We start from the raw sequence: 20,248 nt of genomic DNA on the forward strand, positions 1-20,248 counted from the left end.
CATTTCATTTAGAAAATTATGGGAGCAGGTTTTTTGAAAGCTATAAAGTACCTTTAGAAGTGATTAAGCGTTTCGAAGAATCTGGATCAAAGTCTGTTACCATGATACGTATATTGTCATATTTTGCATACCAAGGAGGTATGAAAAGTTAAGGTTTAATTTGGTTTTTGATTGTCTTTGTTATGTTAAAATTGGATTAATAATTTTATTTTTTGTTTGTCTGTAAATATAAGAATTTTGTTTTAAATAAAAGTGTTGTTATCCCTTTATGGGATAGTCAACTTAAAAAAAAAATCTGTTCTTATCAGTTTAATATCTGATACGTCCCCTATCTGGGGACCATATATTAAATGGATTTTTAGAACAGGGAGATGGAAAAAGAGCTTGCTCTGTCCTCTCCAGGCATTGACCTGGTATTGCAGTGCCTCCAGGTTCAGTGCACCCCCTAATGAGTTTGCAAAAAACAGAGCAAAAGAATGAAGAAGGAAACAAGCCGGCTGCACCTGAAACTACTGTGTTGCAAGAAACATCCCTCCCTCGAGTGTGTTGTGCGCAGGTGGACCGACCCCGAAAAATTAGCCCCCGAGTGTGGCTACGAAAAGTTTGTTTGTCCAAGACTTGCTGGCCTCTGTTGCCATGGCAACCAACTGCCAGACTTGTTTACAACTTGGCTGCCGGGCCAGTGCTGGTGATGTCATCGCGGGACGTGATGTCATCAAGGCTTTGCTGCTATACACAGCTGCCAGCACAACAAGCAGCTCAGTTGCAGCCGGTCAAGCGACCGAGCAGGTAGGTGGAAAGGTAGGTGCCGTTTATTAAACCGTTTCCTTTGTATTTCCTGGTGGCCGATGGCCGATGTATCCTGCTGATGCTGCCTGCCTACGGCTCCAGCTGGGAGAATTCACCCTCCATGTTCTTTGATAGATAGATTAGATACATTAGATAAGATAGATAGATAGATAGATAGATAGATAGATAGATAGATAGATAGATAGGTAGGTAGGTAGGTAGGTAGGTAGGTACTAATAATAAGCTAGCCAGCTAGGCAGCCAGCCACAGAGACAGCCAGCCAGCTACAGAGACAGCCAGCCAAAGAGCTAGCTGCATGTCATGTATGCCAGACAGAGACGGAGACAGAGACAGAGACGTGTATGTCTGCCATCCATCAGGTGGAAGCAGACGCAGTGTGATTGGGGGGTGGAGCTATTCAGATTTGAGAGCAGAAAGGAAGACAGAGGCAGTGCTAGGCAATAGGAGATGCAGTGTGAAAGCACGTCCGGTCCGCCATCTGAGAGGGTGGAGCGCATAATAGGGTATGTATGTATGTCTGGCTTCGCCTTAACAAGAAGGACGTGGTGTCCGAGAAGGGGAGTTTTCGGGAAACCGTTGTGGCCATCGCTTCTCGGCCTTTTGGCTAAGATCAAGTGTAGTATCTACAGGAGATCTGGTCAGAAGGTGCCTGGGGTACCCGACCTGTCGGCCTTGGAGGATTACCTCCTTGTTGCTATTGGCAGGCGGCTTAGTCCCCAGGCAACGGGAAGCGATCACACCTACCTGCATCCGCAGGGGAGGTGCACCGGTTTGGTTAGTGTTTGGAGAAGACCCCGTTTTGAAGATGGAAGCAACTAATGAAGATGGAACTACAGCGGAGGAGGTCCCAGCTTATGCGAAAATAAGAAATGGGATTCGTTTTACGTTGAGAGACCCCAGGAAGAAGGAATTGGGCCTAGTCTTTCTGGTTGAAGAAGTTTTCTTCAAGTTGCTGGGGCTACAGCGGAGCCAAATCCTGGCTCTTTTGGAGTTCCCAAGGCGAGGTGTATACGATTTGGTTCTGAGTTCGGAAGAGGATCATAGCAATCTCCTGGGTAAGATGGAAAGTGTTAAGAGTAGTGCTGTACTTAATGGTATTGATGTCACTTCTCATTTTCCGAGGCGAGAAAGAATGGTAACTATAAGAATGTATAGCCCTTACGTGACGGAGGAGGAGATCTCGGCTTTCTTGGCAGAATATTGTGAGGAAGTAACCGCGAAAGGGAAGGTCCTTAACCAGTTCGGGTTGTGGACTATGAAGTGGAGATTCTTTGCAAAATTTAAAGTATTGGAAAATGAGAAGGTATATGTCCCTCCAGCACGGTTTAAGATCGGCTCTGTCAACGGAGACCTGTTTTTTTCGGGAATGGAGTTGTTTTGTAGGAAATGTAAACAATACGGGCATACAAAGGAAAGTTGTTCAGTTCCCTGGTGTTCAAAATGTCAAAAAGAGGGACATTCAGCTGAATCGTGTGATCAGAAAAAAACCTGTCACCAATGTGGAAGCACAGATCACTTGTATGCGTCCTGTCCCGCTAAAAAGAAGCGGGAGAGGGAGAAAGAGGATGTGCAGGAAGCTGCTGGAGGCGCTGGTTGCGGCCCGCAGGAGGAAGCGGAAGGGCTGGTGGTTCAGAGAGGCCCAAGGATCAGAGGGAAGAAAGTAAAATTTCTTTCGGAAGAAGAAAAAAAGGACTATGATACTATTCCAAAAGAGATTTGGGAGGAGATTGAAAATTTAGAGGGGAAACATATCCCTCTGAGTATATTGCATAAGAAAGTATTGGAGCATATGGAAAAATATGGACCAAGGTTTTTTGAGACTTACAAGATACCAGTAAACGTGGTTAAGAGGATTCGGGAGTCAGGAACCAAATCAGATACAATGTTGCAAATATTGGCTTATTTTGGTATGAAAGCAGGTATGAGACTTTGAAATTTAAGTTTGTTTTTTTTTCTTGTGTTATTTAGGTTGCTTTATGAAGTGGAGTGGTTTGTTTTCGTTTTGTATTATGATTTATTAGATATATAGATTAAATTGGATATGACCATGATGATGAGATGGTTGGAGTATTGAGGAAGGTATGAGCAGTTTACTGTTTATATCGTTTTTAACCATTCTGAATGGTTTTAAAAAAAAAAAAAAAAAAAAAAAAAAAAAAAAAAAAAAAAAAAAAAAAAAAAAATCTGTTCTTATCAGTTTAATATCTGATACGTCCCCTATCTGGGGACCATATATTAAATGGATTTTTAGAACAGGGAGATGGAAAAAGAGCTTGCTCTGTCCTCTCCAGGCATTGACCTGGTATTGCAGTGCCTCCAGGTTCAGTGCACCCCCTAATGAGTTTGCAAAAAACAGAGCAAAAGAATGAAGAAGGAAACAAGCCGGCTGCACCTGAAACTACTGTGTTGCAAGAAACATCCCTCCCTCGAGTGTGTTGTGCGCAGGTGGACCGACCCCGAAAAATTAGCCCCCGAGTGTGGCTACGAAAAGTTTGTTTGTCCAAGACTTGCTGGCCTCTGTTGCCATGGCAACCAACTGCCAGACTTGTTTACAACTTGGCTGCCGGGCCAGTGCTGGTGATGTCATCGCGGGACGTGATGTCATCAAGGCTTTGCTGCTATACACAGCTGCCAGCACAACAAGCAGCTCAGTTGCAGCCGGTCAAGCGACCGAGCAGGTAGGTGGAAAGGTAGGTGCCGTTTATTAAACCGTTTCCTTTGTATTTCCTGGTGGCCGATGGCCGATGTATCCTGCTGATGCTGCCTGCCTACGGCTCCAGCTGGGAGAATTCACCCTCCATGTTCTTTGATAGATAGATTAGATACATTAGATAAGATAGATAGATAGATAGATAGATAGATAGATAGGTAGGTAGGTAGGTAGGTAGGTAGGTAGGTACTAATAATAAGCTAGCCAGCTAGGCAGCCAGCCACAGAGACAGCCAGCCAGCTACAGAGACAGCCAGCCAAAGAGCTAGCTGCATGTCATGTATGCCAGACAGAGACGGAGACAGAGACAGAGACGTGTATGTCTGCCATCCATCAGGTGGAAGCAGACGCAGTGTGATTGGGGGGTGGAGCTATTCAGATTTGAGAGCAGAAAGGAAGACAGAGGCAGTGCTAGGCAATAGGAGATGCAGTGTGAAAGCACGTCCGGTCCGCCATCTGAGAGGGTGGAGCGCATAATAGGGTATGTATGTATGTCTGGCTTCGCCTTAACAAGAAGGACGTGGTGTCCGAGAAGGGGAGTTTTCGGGAAACCGTTGTGGCCATCGCTTCTCGGCCTTTTGGCTAAGATCAAGTGTAGTATCTGTTCTTATCAGTTTAATATCTGATACGTCCCCTATCTGGGGACCATATATTAAATGGATTTTTAGAACAGGGAGATGGAAAAAGAGCTTGCTCTGTCCTCTCCAGGCATTGACCTGGTATTGCAGTGCCTCCAGGTTCAGTGCACCCCCTAATGAGTTTGCAAAAAACAGAGCAAAAGAATGAAGAAGGAAACAAGCCGGCTGCACCTGAAACTACTGTGTTGCAAGAAACATCCCTCCCTCGAGTGTGTTGTGCGCAGGTGGACCGACCCCGAAAAATTAGCCCCCGAGTGTGGCTACGAAAAGTTTGTTTGTCCAAGACTTGCTGGCCTCTGTTGCCATGGCAACCAACTGCCAGACTTGTTTACAACTTGGCTGCCGGGCCAGTGCTGGTGATGTCATCGCGGGACGTGATGTCATCAAGGCTTTGCTGCTATACACAGCTGCCAGCACAACAAGCAGCTCAGTTGCAGCCGGTCAAGCGACCGAGCAGGTAGGTGGAAAGGTAGGTGCCGTTTATTAAACCGTTTCCTTTGTATTTCCTGGTGGCCGATGGCCGATGTATCCTGCTGATGCTGCCTGCCTACGGCTCCAGCTGGGAGAATTCACCCTCCATGTTCTTTGATAGATAGATTAGATACATTAGATAAGATAGATAGATAGATAGATAGATAGATAGATAGATAGATAGGTAGGTAGGTAGGTAGGTAGGTAGGTAGGTACTAATAATAAGCTAGCCAGCTAGGCAGCCAGCCACAGAGACAGCCAGCCAGCTACAGAGACAGCCAGCCAAAGAGCTAGCTGCATGTCATGTATGCCAGACAGAGACGGAGACAGAGACAGAGACGTGTATGTCTGCCATCCATCAGGTGGAAGCAGACGCAGTGTGATTGGGGGGTGGAGCTATTCAGATTTGAGAGCAGAAAGGAAGACAGAGGCAGTGCTAGGCAATAGGAGATGCAGTGTGAAAGCACGTCCGGTCCGCCATCTGAGAGGGTGGAGCGCATAATAGGGTATGTATGTATGTCTGGCTTCGCCTTAACAAGAAGGACGTGGTGTCCGAGAAGGGGAGTTTTCGGGAAACCGTTGTGGCCATCGCTTCTCGGCCTTTTGGCTAAGATCAAGTGTAGTATCTGTTCTTATCAGTTTAATATCTGATACGTCCCCTATCTGGGGACCATATATTAAATGGATTTTTAGAACAGGGAGATGGAAAAAGAGCTTGCTCTGTCCTCTCCAGGCATTGACCTGGTATTGCAGTGCCTCCAGGTTCAGTGCACCCCCTAATGAGTTTGCAAAAAACAGAGCAAAAGAATGAAGAAGGAAACAAGCCGGCTGCACCTGAAACTACTGTGTTGCAAGAAACATCCCTCCCTCGAGTGTGTTGTGCGCAGGTGGACCGACCCCGAAAAATTAGCCCCCGAGTGTGGCTACGAAAAGTTTGTTTGTCCAAGACTTGCTGGCCTCTGTTGCCATGGCAACCAACTGCCAGACTTGTTTACAACTTGGCTGCCGGGCCAGTGCTGGTGATGTCATCGCGGGACGTGATGTCATCAAGGCTTTGCTGCTATACACAGCTGCCAGCACAACAAGCAGCTCAGTTGCAGCCGGTCAAGCGACCGAGCAGGTAGGTGGAAAGGTAGGTGCCGTTTATTAAACCGTTTCCTTTGTATTTCCTGGTGGCCGATGGCCGATGTATCCTGCTGATGCTGCCTGCCTACGGCTCCAGCTGGGAGAATTCACCCTCCATGTTCTTTGATAGATAGATTAGATACATTAGATAAGATAGATAGATAGATAGATAGATAGATAGATAGGTAGGTAGGTAGGTAGGTAGGTAGGTAGGTACTAATAATAAGCTAGCCAGCTAGGCAGCCAGCCACAGAGACAGCCAGCCAGCTACAGAGACAGCCAGCCAAAGAGCTAGCTGCATGTCATGTATGCCAGACAGAGACGGAGACAGAGACAGAGACGTGTATGTCTGCCATCCATCAGGTGGAAGCAGACGCAGTGTGATTGGGGGGTGGAGCTATTCAGATTTGAGAGCAGAAAGGAAGACAGAGGCAGTGCTAGGCAATAGGAGATGCAGTGTGAAAGCACGTCCGGTCCGCCATCTGAGAGGGTGGAGCGCATAATAGGGTATGTATGTATGTCTGGCTTCGCCTTAACAAGAAGGACGTGGTGTCCGAGAAGGGGAGTTTTCGGGAAACCGTTGTGGCCATCGCTTCTCGGCCTTTTGGCTAAGATCAAGTGTAGTTTCTACAGGAGATCTGGTCAGAAGGTGCCTGGGGTACCCGACCTGTCGGCCTTGGAGGTTTACCTCCATGCTGCTATTGGCAGGCGGCTTAGTCCCCAGGCAACGGGAAGCGATCTCACCTATCTGCGGTTAGCAGGTGAGGTGTTCTTGCGTGTCCTTTTTCCTGTTCAGGAGTCGTTGGTTTGGACCTAGAGCTATGGAGGCTACAAACCAGGATGGATCATCCACCGGAGAAGTGCCATCTTATGCCCGTATACGGAATGGTGTCCGGTTTATCCTGCACGATGCTGGGAAAAAAGAGAAGGGACTGGCCTTTATCGTGGAGGAACTTCTTATCAAGTTGTTTGGAGTTAAGAAGAACCAGATCTTGGCTATTTTGGAGTTTCCCAGACGAGGTGTTTACGACCTAGTGCTGAACTCGGAGGAGGATTGCAGCTTTCTTATGGGTAAGCTGGAATGTGTGAGGGAAAATGTATTGCTTAATGGAATTGACGTTATTTCTCATTTCCCGAGGAGAGAACGCATAGTGACTGTGAGAATGTACAGTCCGTATATCGAAGAAGAGGAGATATCGGATTTTCTGTCAAGATTTTGCGAAGATGTTACCCCAAAAGGGAAAGTTCTAAATCAATATGGACTATGGACTATGAAGTGGAAGTTTCTCGTGAAATTTAAAGTCCTGGGAGACGGGAGTCTGTGTGTCCCACCGGGTCGGTTCAAGATTGGTCGGATCAACGGGGACCTGTTTTATGCAGGCATGGAGGACTTTTGCAGAAAGTGCAAGAAATATGGACATGTCAAAGAAAATTGTGAAGTTCTTTGGTGTGGGAAGTGCCAAAAGGAGGGACATTTGCCTGATACATGTAAACAGCCTAAAGCATGTCATTTATGTGGTAGTGTTGACCACTTATATGTTTCTTGTCCTAAGAAAAGGAAAAGAAATAGGGAAAAAGAAAAAGATGAGCCTGCACCTGGGAAAGTAAGTAGGGAGGAGATTGTCCCGAAGGAGGTGGTCCCAGGGCGGGAGGGCAGCCCGGGTCCTTCAGTTAAGAGGGCTCCCAGGGAGGGAGAGAGGAAAGATAAAAAGTCATGGTCTGAAAGACCTTTTTCAGAGGAGGAAAGAAAAGACTATGAATGTGTGTCAAAAGAGTTTTGGGTTCAGGTAGAAGCTCTAGAAAGAGAGTCTTATTGTAACCATTTAAGTGAGGCAGTCAGGACACATGTAGAAAATCATACTAAAAGGTTTTGTGAAACTTATAAAGTCCCCCCAGGTATTATTAGAAGACTAGAAGCATCAAGTTCAATATCCTTTGTTATGATTCGTTTATTGTGTTTTTTTGCTTTCAAAGGCGGTATGAGACCTTGATTTGTGTTATGTTTATTTGATTAGTTAAAATTCTTTTATTTGTAAAATAACTTGTTTTTGAATAAAATAAAAAAAAAAAAAAATCTGTTCTTATCAGTTTAATATCTGATACGTCCCCTATCTGGGGACCATATATTAAATGGATTTTTAGAACAGGGAGATGGAAAAAGAGCTTGCTCTGTCCTCTCCAGGCATTGACCTGGTATTGCAGTGCCTCCAGGTTCAGTGCACCCCCTAATGAGTTTGCAAAAAACAGAGCAAAAGAATGAAGAAGGAAACAAGCCGGCTGCACCTGAAACTACTGTGTTGCAAGAAACATCCCTCCCTCGAGTGTGTTGTGCGCAGGTGGACCGACCCCGAAAAATTAGCCCCGAGTGTGGCTACGAAAAGTTTGTTTGTCCAAGACTTGCTGGCCTCTGTTGCCATGGCAACCAACTGCCAGACTTGTTTACAACTTGGCTGCCGGGCCAGTGCTGGTGATGTCATCGCGGGACGTGATGTCATCAAGGCTTTGCTGCTATACACAGCTGCCAGCACAACAAGCAGCTCAGTTGCAGCCGGTCAAGCGACCGAGCAGGTAGGTGGAAAGGTAGGTGCCGTTTATTAAACCGTTTCCTTTGTATTTCCTGGTGGCCGATGGCCGATGTATCCTGCTGATGCTGCCTGCCTACGGCTCCAGCTGGGAGAATTCACCCTCCATGTTCTTTGATAGATAGATTAGATACATTAGATAAGATAGATAGATAGATAGATAGATAGATAGATAGATAGATAGGTAGGTAGGTAGGTAGGTAGGTAGGTACTAATAATAAGCTAGCCAGCTAGGCAGCCAGCCACAGAGACAGCCAGCCAGCTACAGAGACAGCCAGCCAAAGAGCTAGCTGCATGTCATGTATGCCAGACAGAGACGGAGACAGAGACAGAGACGTGTATGTCTGCCATCCATCAGGTGGAAGCAGACGCAGTGTGATTGGGGGGTGGAGCTATTCAGATTTGAGAGCAGAAAGGAAGACAGAGGCAGTGCTAGGCAATAGGAGATGCAGTGTGAAAGCACGTCCGGTCCGCCATCTGAGAGGGTGGAGCGCATAATAGGGTATGTATGTATGTCTGGCTTCGCCTTAACAAGAAGGACGTGGTGTCCGAGAAGGGGAGTTTTCGGGAAACCGTTGTGGCCATCGCTTCTCGGCCTTTTGGCTAAGATCAAGTGTAGTATCTGTTCTTATCAGTTTAATATCTGATACGTCCCCTATCTGGGGACCATATATTAAATGGATTTTTAGAACAGGGAGATGGAAAAAGAGCTTGCTCTGTCCTCTCCAGGCATTGACCTGGTATTGCAGTGCCTCCAGGTTCAGTGCACCCCCTAATGAGTTTGCAAAAAACAGAGCAAAAGAATGAAGAAGGAAACAAGCCGGCTGCACCTGAAACTACTGTGTTGCAAGAAACATCCCTCCCTCGAGTGTGTTGTGCGCAGGTGGACCGACCCCGAAAAATTAGCCCCCGAGTGTGGCTACGAAAAGTTTGTTTGTCCAAGACTTGCTGGCCTCTGTTGCCATGGCAACCAACTGCCAGACTTGTTTACAACTTGGCTGCCGGGCCAGTGCTGGTGATGTCATCGCGGGACGTGATGTCATCAAGGCTTTGCTGCTATACACAGCTGCCAGCACAACAAGCAGCTCAGTTGCAGCCGGTCAAGCGACCGAGCAGGTAGGTGGAAAGGTAGGTGCCGTTTATTAAACCGTTTCCTTTGTATTTCCTGGTGGCCGATGGCCGATGTATCCTGCTGATGCTGCCTGCCTACGGCTCCAGCTGGGAGAATTCACCCTCCATGTTCTTTGATAGATAGATTAGATACATTAGATAAGATAGATAGATAGATAGATAGATAGATAGATAGATAGATAGATAGATAGGTAGGTAGGTAGGTAGGTAGGTAGGTAGGTACTAATAATAAGCTAGCCAGCTAGGCAGCCAGCCACAGAGACAGCCAGCCAGCTACAGAGACAGCCAGCCAAAGAGCTAGCTGCATGTCATGTATGCCAGACAGAGACGGAGACAGAGACAGAGACGTGTATGTCTGCCATCCATCAGGTGGAAGCAGACGCAGTGTGATTGGGGGGTGGAGCTATTCAGATTTGAGAGCAGAAAGGAAGACAGAGGCAGTGCTAGGCAATAGGAGATGCAGTGTGAAAGCACGTCCGGTCCGCCATCTGAGAGGGTGGAGCGCATAATAGGGTATGTATGTATGTCTGGCTTCGCCTTAACAAGAAGGACGTGGTGTCCGAGAAGGGGAGTTTTCGGGAAACCGTTGTGGCCATCGCTTCTCGGCCTTTTGGCTAAGATCAAGTGTAGTATCTGTTCTTATCAGTTTAATATCTGATACGTCCCCTATCTGGGGACCATATATTAAATGGATTTTTAGAACAGGGAGATGGAAAAAGAGCTTGCTCTGTCCTCTCCAGGCATTGACCTGGTATTGCAGTGCCTCCAGGTTCAGTGCACCCCCTAATGAGTTTGCAAAAAACAGAGCAAAAGAATGAAGAAGGAAACAAGCCGGCTGCACCTGAAACTACTGTGTTGCAAGAAACATCCCTCCCTCGAGTGTGTTGTGCGCAGGTGGACCGACCCCGAAAAATTAGCCCCGAGTGTGGCTACGAAAAGTTTGTTTGTCCAAGACTTGCTGGCCTCTGTTGCCATGGCAACCAACTGCCAGACTTGTTTACAACTTGGCTGCCGGGCCAGTGCTGGTGATGTCATCGCGGGACGTGATGTCATCAAGGCTTTGCTGCTATACACAGCTGCCAGCACAACAAGCAGCTCAGTTGCAGCCGGTCAAGCGACCGAGCAGGTAGGTGGAAAGGTAGGTGCCGTTTATTAAACCGTTTCCTTTGTATTTCCTGGTGGCCGATGGCCGATGTATCCTGCTGATGCTGCCTGCCTACGGCTCCAGCTGGGAGAATTCACCCTCCATGTTCTTTGATAGATAGATTAGATACATTAGATAAGATAGATAGATAGATAGATAGATAGATAGATAGATAGATAGATAGATAGGTAGGTAGGTAGGTAGGTAGGTAGGTACTAATAATAAGCTAGCCAGCTAGGCAGCCAGCCACAGAGACAGCCAGCCAGCTACAGAGACAGCCAGCCAAAGAGCTAGCTGCATGTCATGTATGCCAGACAGAGACGGAGACAGAGACAGAGACGTGTATGTCTGCCATCCATCAGGTGGAAGCAGACGCAGTGTGATTGGGGGGTGGAGCTATTCAGATTTGAGAGCAGAAAGGAAGACAGAGGCAGTGCTAGGCAATAGGAGATGCAGTGTGAAAGCACGTCCGGTCCGCCATCTGAGAGGGTGGAGCGCATAATAGGGTATGTATGTATGTCTGGCTTCGCCTTAACAAGAAGGACGTGGTGTCCGAGAAGGGGAGTTTTCGGGAAACCGTTGTGGCCATCGCTTCTCGGCCTTTTGGCTAAGATCAAGTGTAGTATCTGTTCTTATCAGTTTAATATCTGATACGTCCCCTATCTGGGGACCATATATTAAATGGATTTTTAGAACAGGGAGATGGAAAAAGAGCTTGCTCTGTCCTCTCCAGGCATTGACCTGGTATTGCAGTGCCTCCAGGTTCAGTGCACCCCCTAATGAGTTTGCAAAAAACAGAGCAAAAGAATGAAGAAGGAAACAAGCCGGCTGCACCTGAAACTACTGTGTTGCAAGAAACATCCCTCCCTCGAGTGTGTTGTGCGCAGGTGGACCGACCCCGAAAAATTAGCCCCGAGTGTGGCTACGAAAAGTTTGTTTGTCCAAGACTTGCTGGCCTCTGTTGCCATGGCAACCAACTGCCAGACTTGTTTACAACTTGGCTGCCGGGCCAGTGCTGGTGATGTCATCGCGGGACGTGATGTCATCAAGGCTTTGCTGCTATACACAGCTGCCAGCACAACAAGCAGCTCAGTTGCAGCCGGTCAAGCGACCGAGCAGGTAGGTGGAAAGGTAGGTGCCGTTTATTAAACCGTTTCCTTTGTATTTCCTGGTGGCCGATGGCCGATGTATCCTGCTGATGCTGCCTGCCTACGGCTCCAGCTGGGAGAATTCACCCTCCATGTTCTTTGATAGATAGATTAGATACATTAGATAAGATAGATAGATAGATAGATAGATAGATAGATAGATAGATAGGTAGGTAGGTAGGTAGGTAGGTACTAATAATAAGCTAGCCAGCTAGGCAGCCAGCCACAGAGACAGCCAGCCAGCTACAGAGACAGCCAGCCAAAGAGCTAGCTGCATGTCATGTATGCCAGACAGAGACGGAGACAGAGACAGAGACGTGTATGTCTGCCATCCATCAGGTGGAAGCAGACGCAGTGTGATTGGGGGGTGGAGCTATTCAGATTTGAGAGCAGAAAGGAAGACAGAGGCAGTGCTAGGCAATAGGAGATGCAGTGTGAAAGCACGTCCGGTCCGCCATCTGAGAGGGTGGAGCGCATAATAGGGTATGTATGTATGTCTGGCTTCGCCTTAACAAGAAGGACGTGGTGTCCGAGAAGGGGAGTTTTCGGGAAACCGTTGTGGCCATCGCTTCTCGGCCTTTTGGCTAAGATCAAGTGTAGTATCTGTTCTTATCAGTTTAATATCTGATACGTCCCCTATCTGGGGACCATATATTAAATGGATTTTTAGAACAGGGAGATGGAAAAAGAGCTTGCTCTGTCCTCTCCAGGCATTGACCTGGTATTGCAGTGCCTCCAGGTTCAGTGCACCCCCTAATGAGTTTGCAAAAAACAGAGCAAAAGAATGAAGAAGGAAACAAGCCGGCTGCACCTGAAACTACTGTGTTGCAAGAAACATCCCTCCCTCGAGTGTGTTGTGCGCAGGTGGACCGACCCCGAAAAATTAGCCCCCGAGTGTGGCTACGAAAAGTTTGTTTGTCCAAGACTTGCTGGCCTCTGTTGCCATGGCAACCAACTGCCAGACTTGTTTACAACTTGGCTGCCGGGCCAGTGCTGGTGATGTCATCGCGGGACGTGATGTCATCAAGGCTTTGCTGCTATACACAGCTGCCAGCACAACAAGCAGCTCAGTTGCAGCCGGTCAAGCGACCGAGCAGGTAGGTGGAAAGGTAGGTGCCGTTTATTAAACCGTTTCCTTTGTATTTCCTGGTGGCCGATGGCCGATGTATCCTGCTGATGCTGCCTGCCTACGGCTCCAGCTGGGAGAATTCACCCTCCATGTTCTTTGATAGATAGATTAGATACATTAGATAAGATAGATAGATAGATAGATAGATAGATAGATAGATAGATAGATAGATAGGTAGGTAGGTAGGTAGGTAGGTAGGTACTAATAATAAGCTAGCCAGCTAGGCAGCCAGCCACAGAGACAGCCAGCCAGCTACAGAGACAGCCAGCCAAAGAGCTAGCTGCATGTCATGTATGCCAGACAGAGACGGAGACAGAGACAGAGACGTGTATGTCTGCCATCCATCAGGTGGAAGCAGACGCAGTGTGATTGGGGGGTGGAGCTATTCAGATTTGAGAGCAGAAAGGAAGACAGAGGCAGTGCTAGGCAATAGGAGATGCAGTGTGAAAGCACGTCCGGTCCGCCATCTGAGAGGGTGGAGCGCATAATAGGGTATGTATGTATGTCTGGCTTCGCCTTAACAAGAAGGACGTGGTGTCCGAGAAGGGGAGTTTTCGGGAAACCGTTGTGGCCATCGCTTCTCGGCCTTTTGGCTAAGATCAAGTGTAGTATCTGTTCTTATCAGTTTAATATCTGATACGTCCCCTATCTGGGGACCATATATTAAATGGATTTTTAGAACAGGGAGATGGAAAAAGAGCTTGCTCTGTCCTCTCCAGGCATTGACCTGGTATTGCAGTGCCTCCAGGTTCAGTGCACCCCCTAATGAGTTTGCAAAAAACAGAGCAAAAGAATGAAGAAGGAAACAAGCCGGCTGCACCTGAAACTACTGTGTTGCAAGAAACATCCCTCCCTCGAGTGTGTTGTGCGCAGGTGGACCGACCCCGAAAAATTAGCCCCCGAGTGTGGCTACGAAAAGTTTGTTTGTCCAAGACTTGCTGGCCTCTGTTGCCATGGCAACCAACTGCAGACTTGTTTACAACTTGGCTGCCGGGCCAGTGCTGGTGATGTCATCGCGGGACGTGATGTCATCAAGGCTTTGCTGCTATACACAGCTGCCAGCACAACAAGCAGCTCAGTTGCAGCCGGTCAAGCGACCGAGCAGGTAGGTGGAAAGGTAGGTGCCGTTTATTAAACCGTTTCCTTTGTATTTCCTGGTGGCCGATGGCCGATGTATCCTGCTGATGCTGCCTGCCTACGGCTCCAGCTGGGAGAATTCACCCTCCATGTTCTTTGATAGATAGATTAGATACATTAGATAAGATAGATAGATAGATAGATAGATAGATAGATAGATAGATAGGTAGGTAGGTAGGTAGGTAGGTAGGTAGGTACTAATAATAAGCTAGCCAGCTAGGCAGCCAGCCACAGAGACAGCCAGCCAGCTACAGAGACAGCCAGCCAAAGAGCTAGCTGCATGTCATGTATGCCAGACAGAGACGGAGACAGAGACAGAGACGTGTATGTCTGCCATCCATCAGGTGGAAGCAGACGCAGTGTGATTGGGGGGTGGAGCTATTCAGATTTGAGAGCAGAAAGGAAGACAGAGGCAGTGCTAGGCAATAGGAGATGCAGTGTGAAAGCACGTCCGGTCCGCCATCTGAGAGGGTGGAGCGCATAATAGGGTATGTATGTATGTCTGGCTTCGCCTTAACAAGAAGGACGTGGTGTCCGAGAAGGGGAGTTTTCGGGAAACCGTTGTGGCCATCGCTTCTCGGCCTTTTGGCTAAGATCAAGTGTAGTATCTGTTCTTATCAGTTTAATATCTGATACGTCCCCTATCTGGGGACCATATATTAAATGGATTTTTAGAACAGGGAGATGGAAAAAGAGCTTGCTCTGTCCTCTCCAGGCATTGACCTGGTATTGCAGTGCCTCCAGGTTCAGTGCACCCCCTAATGAGTTTGCAAAAAACAGAGCAAAAGAATGAAGAAGGAAACAAGCCGGCTGCACCTGAAACTACTGTGTTGCAAGAAACATCCCTCCCTCGAGTGTGTTGTGCGCAGGTGGACCGACCCCGAAAAATTAGCCCCCGAGTGTGGCTACGAAAAGTTTGTTTGTCCAAGACTTGCTGGCCTCTGTTGCCATGGCAACCAACTGCCAGACTTGTTTACAACTTGGCTGCCGGGCCAGTGCTGGTGATGTCATCGCGGGACGTGATGTCATCAAGGCTTTGCTGCTATACACAGCTGCCAGCACAACAAGCAGCTCAGTTGCAGCCGGTCAAGCGACCGAGCAGGTAGGTGGAAAGGTAGGTGCCGTTTATTAAACCGTTTCCTTTGTATTTCCTGGTGGCCGATGGCCGATGTATCCTGCTGATGCTGCCTGCCTACGGCTCCAGCTGGGAGAATTCACCCTCCATGTTCTTTGATAGATAGATTAGATACATTAGATAAGATAGATAGATAGATAGATAGATAGATAGGTAGGTAGGTAGGTAGGTAGGTAGGTACTAATAATAAGCTAGCCAGCTAGGCAGCCAGCCACAGAGACAGCCAGCCAGCTACAGAGACAGCCAGCCAAAGAGCTAGCTGCATGTCATGTATGCCAGACAGAGACGGAGACAGAGACAGAGACGTGTATGTCTGCCATCCATCAGGTGGAAGCAGACGCAGTGTGATTGGGGGGTGGAGCTATTCAGATTTGAGAGCAGAAAGGAAGACAGAGGCAGTGCTAGGCAATAGGAGATGCAGTGTGAAAGCACGTCCGGTCCGCCATCTGAGAGGGTGGAGCGCATAATAGGGTATGTATGTATGTCTGGCTTCGCCTTAACAAGAAGGACGTGGTGTCCGAGAAGGGGAGTTTTCGGGAAACCGTTGTGGCCATCGCTTCTCGGCCTTTTGGCTAAGATCAAGTGTAGTATCTGTTCTTATCAGTTTAATATCTGATACGTCCCCTATCTGGGGACCATATATTAAATGGATTTTTAGAACAGGGAGATGGAAAAAGAGCTTGCTCTGTCCTCTCCAGGCATTGACCTGGTATTGCAGTGCCTCCAGGTTCAGTGCACCCCCTAATGAGTTTGCAAAAAACAGAGCAAAAGAATGAAGAAGGAAACAAGCCGGCTGCACCTGAAACTACTGTGTTGCAAGAAACATCCCTCCCTCGAGTGTGTTGTGCGCAGGTGGACCGACCCCGAAAAATTAGCCCCCGAGTGTGGCTACGAAAAGTTTGTTTGTCCAAGACTTGCTGGCCTCTGTTGCCATGGCAACCAACTGCCAGACTTGTTTACAACTTGGCTGCCGGGCCAGTGCTGGTGATGTCATCGCGGGACGTGATGTCATCAAGGCTTTGCTGCTATACACAGCTGCCAGCACAACAAGCAGCTCAGTTGCAGCCGGTCAAGCGACCGAGCAGGTAGGTGGAAAGGTAGGTGCCGTTTATTAAACCGTTTCCTTTGTATTTCCTGGTGGCCGATGGCCGATGTATCCTGCTGATGCTGCCTGCCTACGGCTCCAGCTGGGAGAATTCACCCTCCATGTTCTTTGATAGATAGATTAGATACATTAGATAAGATAGATAGATAGATAGATAGATAGATAGATAGATAGATAGGTAGGTAGGTAGGTAGGTAGGTAGGTACTAATAATAAGCTAGCCAGCTAGGCAGCCAGCCACAGAGACAGCCAGCCAGCTACAGAGACAGCCAGCCAAAGAGCTAGCTGCATGTCATGTATGCCAGACAGAGACGGAGACAGAGACAGAGACGTGTATGTCTGCCATCCATCAGGTGGAAGCAGACGCAGTGTGATTGGGGGGTGGAGCTATTCAGATTTGAGAGCAGAAAGGAAGACAGAGGCAGTGCTAGGCAATAGGAGATGCAGTGTGAAAGCACGTCCGGTCCGCCATCTGAGAGGGTGGAGCGCATAATAGGGTATGTATGTATGTCTGGCTTCGCCTTAACAAGAAGGACGTGGTGTCCGAGAAGGGGAGTTTTCGGGAAACCGTTGTGGCCATCGCTTCTCGGCCTTTTGGCTAAGATCAAGTGTAGTTTCTACAGGAGATCTGGTCAGAAGGTGCCTGGGGTACCCGACCTGTCGGCCTTGGAGGTTTACCTCCATGCTGCTATTGGCAGGCGGCTTAGTCCCCAGGCAACGGGAAGCGATCTCACCTATCTGCGGTTAGCAGGTGAGGTGTTCTTGCGTGTCCTTTTTCCTGTTCAGGAGTCGTTGGTTTGGACCTAGAGCTATGGAGGCTACAAACCAGGATGGATCATCCACCGGAGAAGTGCCATCTTATGCCCGTATACGGAATGGTGTCCGGTTTATCCTGCACGATGCTGGGAAAAAAGAGAAGGGACTGGCCTTTATCGTGGAGGAACTTCTTATCAAGTTGTTTGGAGTTAAGAAGAACCAGATCTTGGCTATTTTGGAGTTTCCCAGACGAGGTGTTTACGACCTAGTGCTGAACTCGGAGGAGGATTGCAGCTTTCTTATGGGTAAGCTGGAATGTGTGAGGGAAAATGTATTGCTTAATGGAATTGACGTTATTTCTCATTTCCCGAGGAGAGAACGCATAGTGACTGTGAGAATGTACAGTCCGTATATCGAAGAAGAGGAGATATCGGATTTTCTGTCAAGATTTTGCGAAGATGTTACCCCAAAAGGGAAAGTTCTAAATCAATATGGACTATGGACTATGAAGTGGAAGTTTCTCGTGAAATTTAAAGTCCTGGGAGACGGGAGTCTGTGTGTCCCACCGGGTCGGTTCAAGATTGGTCGGATCAACGGGGACCTGTTTTATGCAGGCATGGAGGACTTTTGCAGAAAGTGCAAGAAATATGGACATGTCAAAGAAAATTGTGAAGTTCTTTGGTGTGGGAAGTGCCAAAAGGAGGGACATTTGCCTGATACATGTAAACAGCCTAAAGCATGTCATTTATGTGGTAGTGTTGACCACTTATATGTTTCTTGTCCTAAGAAAAGGAAAAGAAATAGGGAAAAAGAAAAAGATGAGCCTGCACCTGGGAAAGTAAGTAGGGAGGAGATTGTCCCGAAGGAGGTGGTCCCAGGGCGGGAGGGCAGCCCGGGTCCTTCAGTTAAGAGGGCTCCCAGGGAGGGAGAGAGGAAAGATAAAAAGTCATGGTCTGAAAGACCTTTTTCAGAGGAGGAAAGAAAAGACTATGAATGTGTGTCAAAAGAGTTTTGGGTTCAGGTAGAAGCTCTAGAAAGAGAGTCTTATTGTAACCATTTAAGTGAGGCAGTCAGGACACATGTAGAAAATCATACTAAAAGGTTTTGTGAAACTTATAAAGTCCCCCCAGGTATTATTAGAAGACTAGAAGCATCAAGTTCAATATCCTTTGTTATGATTCGTTTATTGTGTTTTTTTGCTTTCAAAGGCGGTATGAGACCTTGATTTGTGTTATGTTTATTTGATTAGTTAAAATTCTTTTATTTGTAAAATAACTTGTTTTTGAATAAAATAAAAAAAAAAAAAAATCTGTTCTTATCAGTTTAATATCTGATACGTCCCCTATCTGGGGACCATATATTAAATGGATTTTTAGAACAGGGAGATGGAAAAAGAGCTTGCTCTGTCCTCTCCAGGCATTGACCTGGTATTGCAGTGCCTCCAGGTTCAGTGCACCCCCTAATGAGTTTGCAAAAAACAGAGCAAAAGAATGAAGAAGGAAACAAGCCGGCTGCACCTGAAACTACTGTGTTGCAAGAAACATCCCTCCCTCGAGTGTGTTGTGCGCAGGTGGACCGACCCCGAAAAATTAGCCCCCGAGTGTGGCTACGAAAAGTTTGTTTGTCCAAGACTTGCTGGCCTCTGTTGCCATGGCAACCAACTGCCAGACTTGTTTACAACTTGGCTGCCGGGCCAGTGCTGGTGATGTCATCGCGGGACGTGATGTCATCAAGGCTTTGCTGCTATACACAGCTGCCAGCACAACAAGCAGCTCAGTTGCAGCCGGTCAAGCGACCGAGCAGGTAGGTGGAAAGGTAGGTGCCGTTTATTAAACCGTTTCCTTTGTATTTCCTGGTGGCCGATGGCCGATGTATCCTGCTGATGCTGCCTGCCTACGGCTCCAGCTGGGAGAATTCACCCTCCATGTTCTTTGATAGATAGATTAGATACATTAGATAAGATAGATAGATAGATAGATAGATAGATAGATAGATAGGTAGGTAGGTAGGTAGGTAGGTAGGTACTAATAATAAGCTAGCCAGCTAGGCAGCCAGCCACAGAGACAGCCAGCCAGCTACAGAGACAGCCAGCCAAAGAGCTAGCTGCATGTCATGTATGCCAGACAGAGACGGAGACAGAGACAGAGACGTGTATGTCTGCCATCCATCAGGTGGAAGCAGACGCAGTGTGATTGGGGGGTGGAGCTATTCAGATTTGAGAGCAGAAAGGAAGACAGAGGCAGTGCTAGGCAATAGGAGATGCAGTGTGAAAGCACGTCCGGTCCGCCATCTGAGAGGGTGGAGCGCATAATAGGGTATGTATGTATGTCTGGCTTCGCCTTAACAAGAAGGACGTGGTGTCCGAGAAGGGGAGTTTTCGGGAAACCGTTGTGGCCATCGCTTCTCGGCCTTTTGGCTAAGATCAAGTGTAGTATCTGTTCTTATCAGTTTAATATCTGATACGTCCCCTATCTGGGGACCATATATTAAATGGATTTTTAGAACAGGGAGATGGAAAAAGAGCTTGCTCTGTCCTCTCCAGGCATTGACCTGGTATTGCAGTGCCTCCAGGTTCAGTGCACCCCCTAATGAGTTTGCAAAAAACAGAGCAAAAGAATGAAGAAGGAAACAAGCCGGCTGCACCTGAAACTACTGTGTTGCAAGAAACATCCCTCCCTCGAGTGTGTTGTGCGCAGGTGGACCGACCCCGAAAAATTAGCCCCCGAGTGTGGCTACGAAAAGTTTGTTTGTCCAAGACTTGCTGGCCTCTGTTGCCATGGCAACCAACTGCCAGACTTGTTTACAACTTGGCTGCCGGGCCAGTGCTGGTGATGTCATCGCGGGACGTGATGTCATCAAGGCTTTGCTGCTATACACAGCTGCCAGCACAACAAGCAGCTCAGTTGCAGCCGGTCAAGCGACCGAGCAGGTAGGTGGAAAGGTAGGTGCCGTTTATTAAACCGTTTCCTTTGTATTTCCTGGTGGCCGATGGCCGATGTATCCTGCTGATGCTGCCTGCCTACGGCTCCAGCTGGGAGAATTCACCCTCCATGTTCTTTGATAGATAGATTAGATACATTAGATAAGATAGATAGATAGATAGATAGATAGATAGGTAGGTAGGTAGGTAGGTAGGTAGGTACTAATAATAAGCTAGCCAGCTAGGCAGCCAGCCACAGAGACAGCCAGCCAGCTACAGAGACAGCCAGCCAAAGAGCTAGCTGCATGT

General features: G+C 47.7%; 13 non-coding genes and 2 pseudogenes across 13 annotated transcripts; all 15 read left to right on the plus strand.

The window, feature by feature from the left end:
- Window positions 1-260: 260 nt before the first annotated feature.
- On the plus strand, window positions 261-447 carry LOC138773480 (U2 spliceosomal RNA). The gene has a single exon (XR_011360138.1). It is a non-coding gene; the product is annotated as a U2 spliceosomal RNA (small nuclear RNA).
- A 947-nt stretch (window positions 448-1,394) lies between these two features.
- Window positions 1,395-1,533, plus strand: LOC138773127 (U2 spliceosomal RNA; annotated as a pseudogene).
- Window positions 1,534-2,975: 1,442 nt separating this feature from the next.
- LOC138773627 (U2 spliceosomal RNA) lies at window positions 2,976-3,146 on the plus strand (annotated as a pseudogene).
- Window positions 3,147-4,081: 935 nt separating this feature from the next.
- LOC138773327 (U2 spliceosomal RNA) lies at window positions 4,082-4,272 on the plus strand. Its single transcript, XR_011360033.1, has one exon. It is a non-coding gene; the product is annotated as a U2 spliceosomal RNA (small nuclear RNA).
- Window positions 4,273-5,215: 943 nt separating this feature from the next.
- Window positions 5,216-5,406, plus strand: LOC138773328 (U2 spliceosomal RNA). The gene has a single exon (XR_011360034.1). It is a non-coding gene; the product is annotated as a U2 spliceosomal RNA (small nuclear RNA).
- A 2,384-nt stretch (window positions 5,407-7,790) lies between these two features.
- Window positions 7,791-7,980, plus strand: LOC138773494 (U2 spliceosomal RNA). Its single transcript, XR_011360146.1, has one exon. It is a non-coding gene; the product is annotated as a U2 spliceosomal RNA (small nuclear RNA).
- A 938-nt stretch (window positions 7,981-8,918) lies between these two features.
- LOC138773329 (U2 spliceosomal RNA) lies at window positions 8,919-9,109 on the plus strand. Its single transcript, XR_011360035.1, has one exon. It is a non-coding gene; the product is annotated as a U2 spliceosomal RNA (small nuclear RNA).
- A 951-nt stretch (window positions 9,110-10,060) lies between these two features.
- Window positions 10,061-10,251, plus strand: LOC138773330 (U2 spliceosomal RNA). Its single transcript, XR_011360036.1, has one exon. It is a non-coding gene; the product is annotated as a U2 spliceosomal RNA (small nuclear RNA).
- Window positions 10,252-11,197: 946 nt separating this feature from the next.
- LOC138773332 (U2 spliceosomal RNA) lies at window positions 11,198-11,388 on the plus strand. Its single transcript, XR_011360038.1, has one exon. It is a non-coding gene; the product is annotated as a U2 spliceosomal RNA (small nuclear RNA).
- Window positions 11,389-12,322: 934 nt separating this feature from the next.
- LOC138773333 (U2 spliceosomal RNA) lies at window positions 12,323-12,513 on the plus strand. Its single transcript, XR_011360039.1, has one exon. It is a non-coding gene; the product is annotated as a U2 spliceosomal RNA (small nuclear RNA).
- Window positions 12,514-13,460: 947 nt separating this feature from the next.
- Window positions 13,461-13,651, plus strand: LOC138773334 (U2 spliceosomal RNA). Its single transcript, XR_011360040.1, has one exon. It is a non-coding gene; the product is annotated as a U2 spliceosomal RNA (small nuclear RNA).
- A 942-nt stretch (window positions 13,652-14,593) lies between these two features.
- On the plus strand, window positions 14,594-14,784 carry LOC138773335 (U2 spliceosomal RNA). The gene has a single exon (XR_011360041.1). It is a non-coding gene; the product is annotated as a U2 spliceosomal RNA (small nuclear RNA).
- Window positions 14,785-15,711: 927 nt separating this feature from the next.
- LOC138773336 (U2 spliceosomal RNA) lies at window positions 15,712-15,902 on the plus strand. The gene has a single exon (XR_011360042.1). It is a non-coding gene; the product is annotated as a U2 spliceosomal RNA (small nuclear RNA).
- A 2,388-nt stretch (window positions 15,903-18,290) lies between these two features.
- LOC138773495 (U2 spliceosomal RNA) lies at window positions 18,291-18,480 on the plus strand. Its single transcript, XR_011360147.1, has one exon. It is a non-coding gene; the product is annotated as a U2 spliceosomal RNA (small nuclear RNA).
- A 935-nt stretch (window positions 18,481-19,415) lies between these two features.
- LOC138773337 (U2 spliceosomal RNA) lies at window positions 19,416-19,606 on the plus strand. The gene has a single exon (XR_011360043.1). It is a non-coding gene; the product is annotated as a U2 spliceosomal RNA (small nuclear RNA).
- The last annotated feature ends 642 nt before the right edge of the window (window positions 19,607-20,248 follow it).

Source organism: Dendropsophus ebraccatus, chromosome 14, assembly GCF_027789765.1.
Source record: "Dendropsophus ebraccatus isolate aDenEbr1 chromosome 14, aDenEbr1.pat, whole genome shotgun sequence".
In the NCBI taxonomy this organism is placed as follows: Eukaryota; Metazoa; Chordata; class Amphibia; order Anura; family Hylidae; genus Dendropsophus; species Dendropsophus ebraccatus.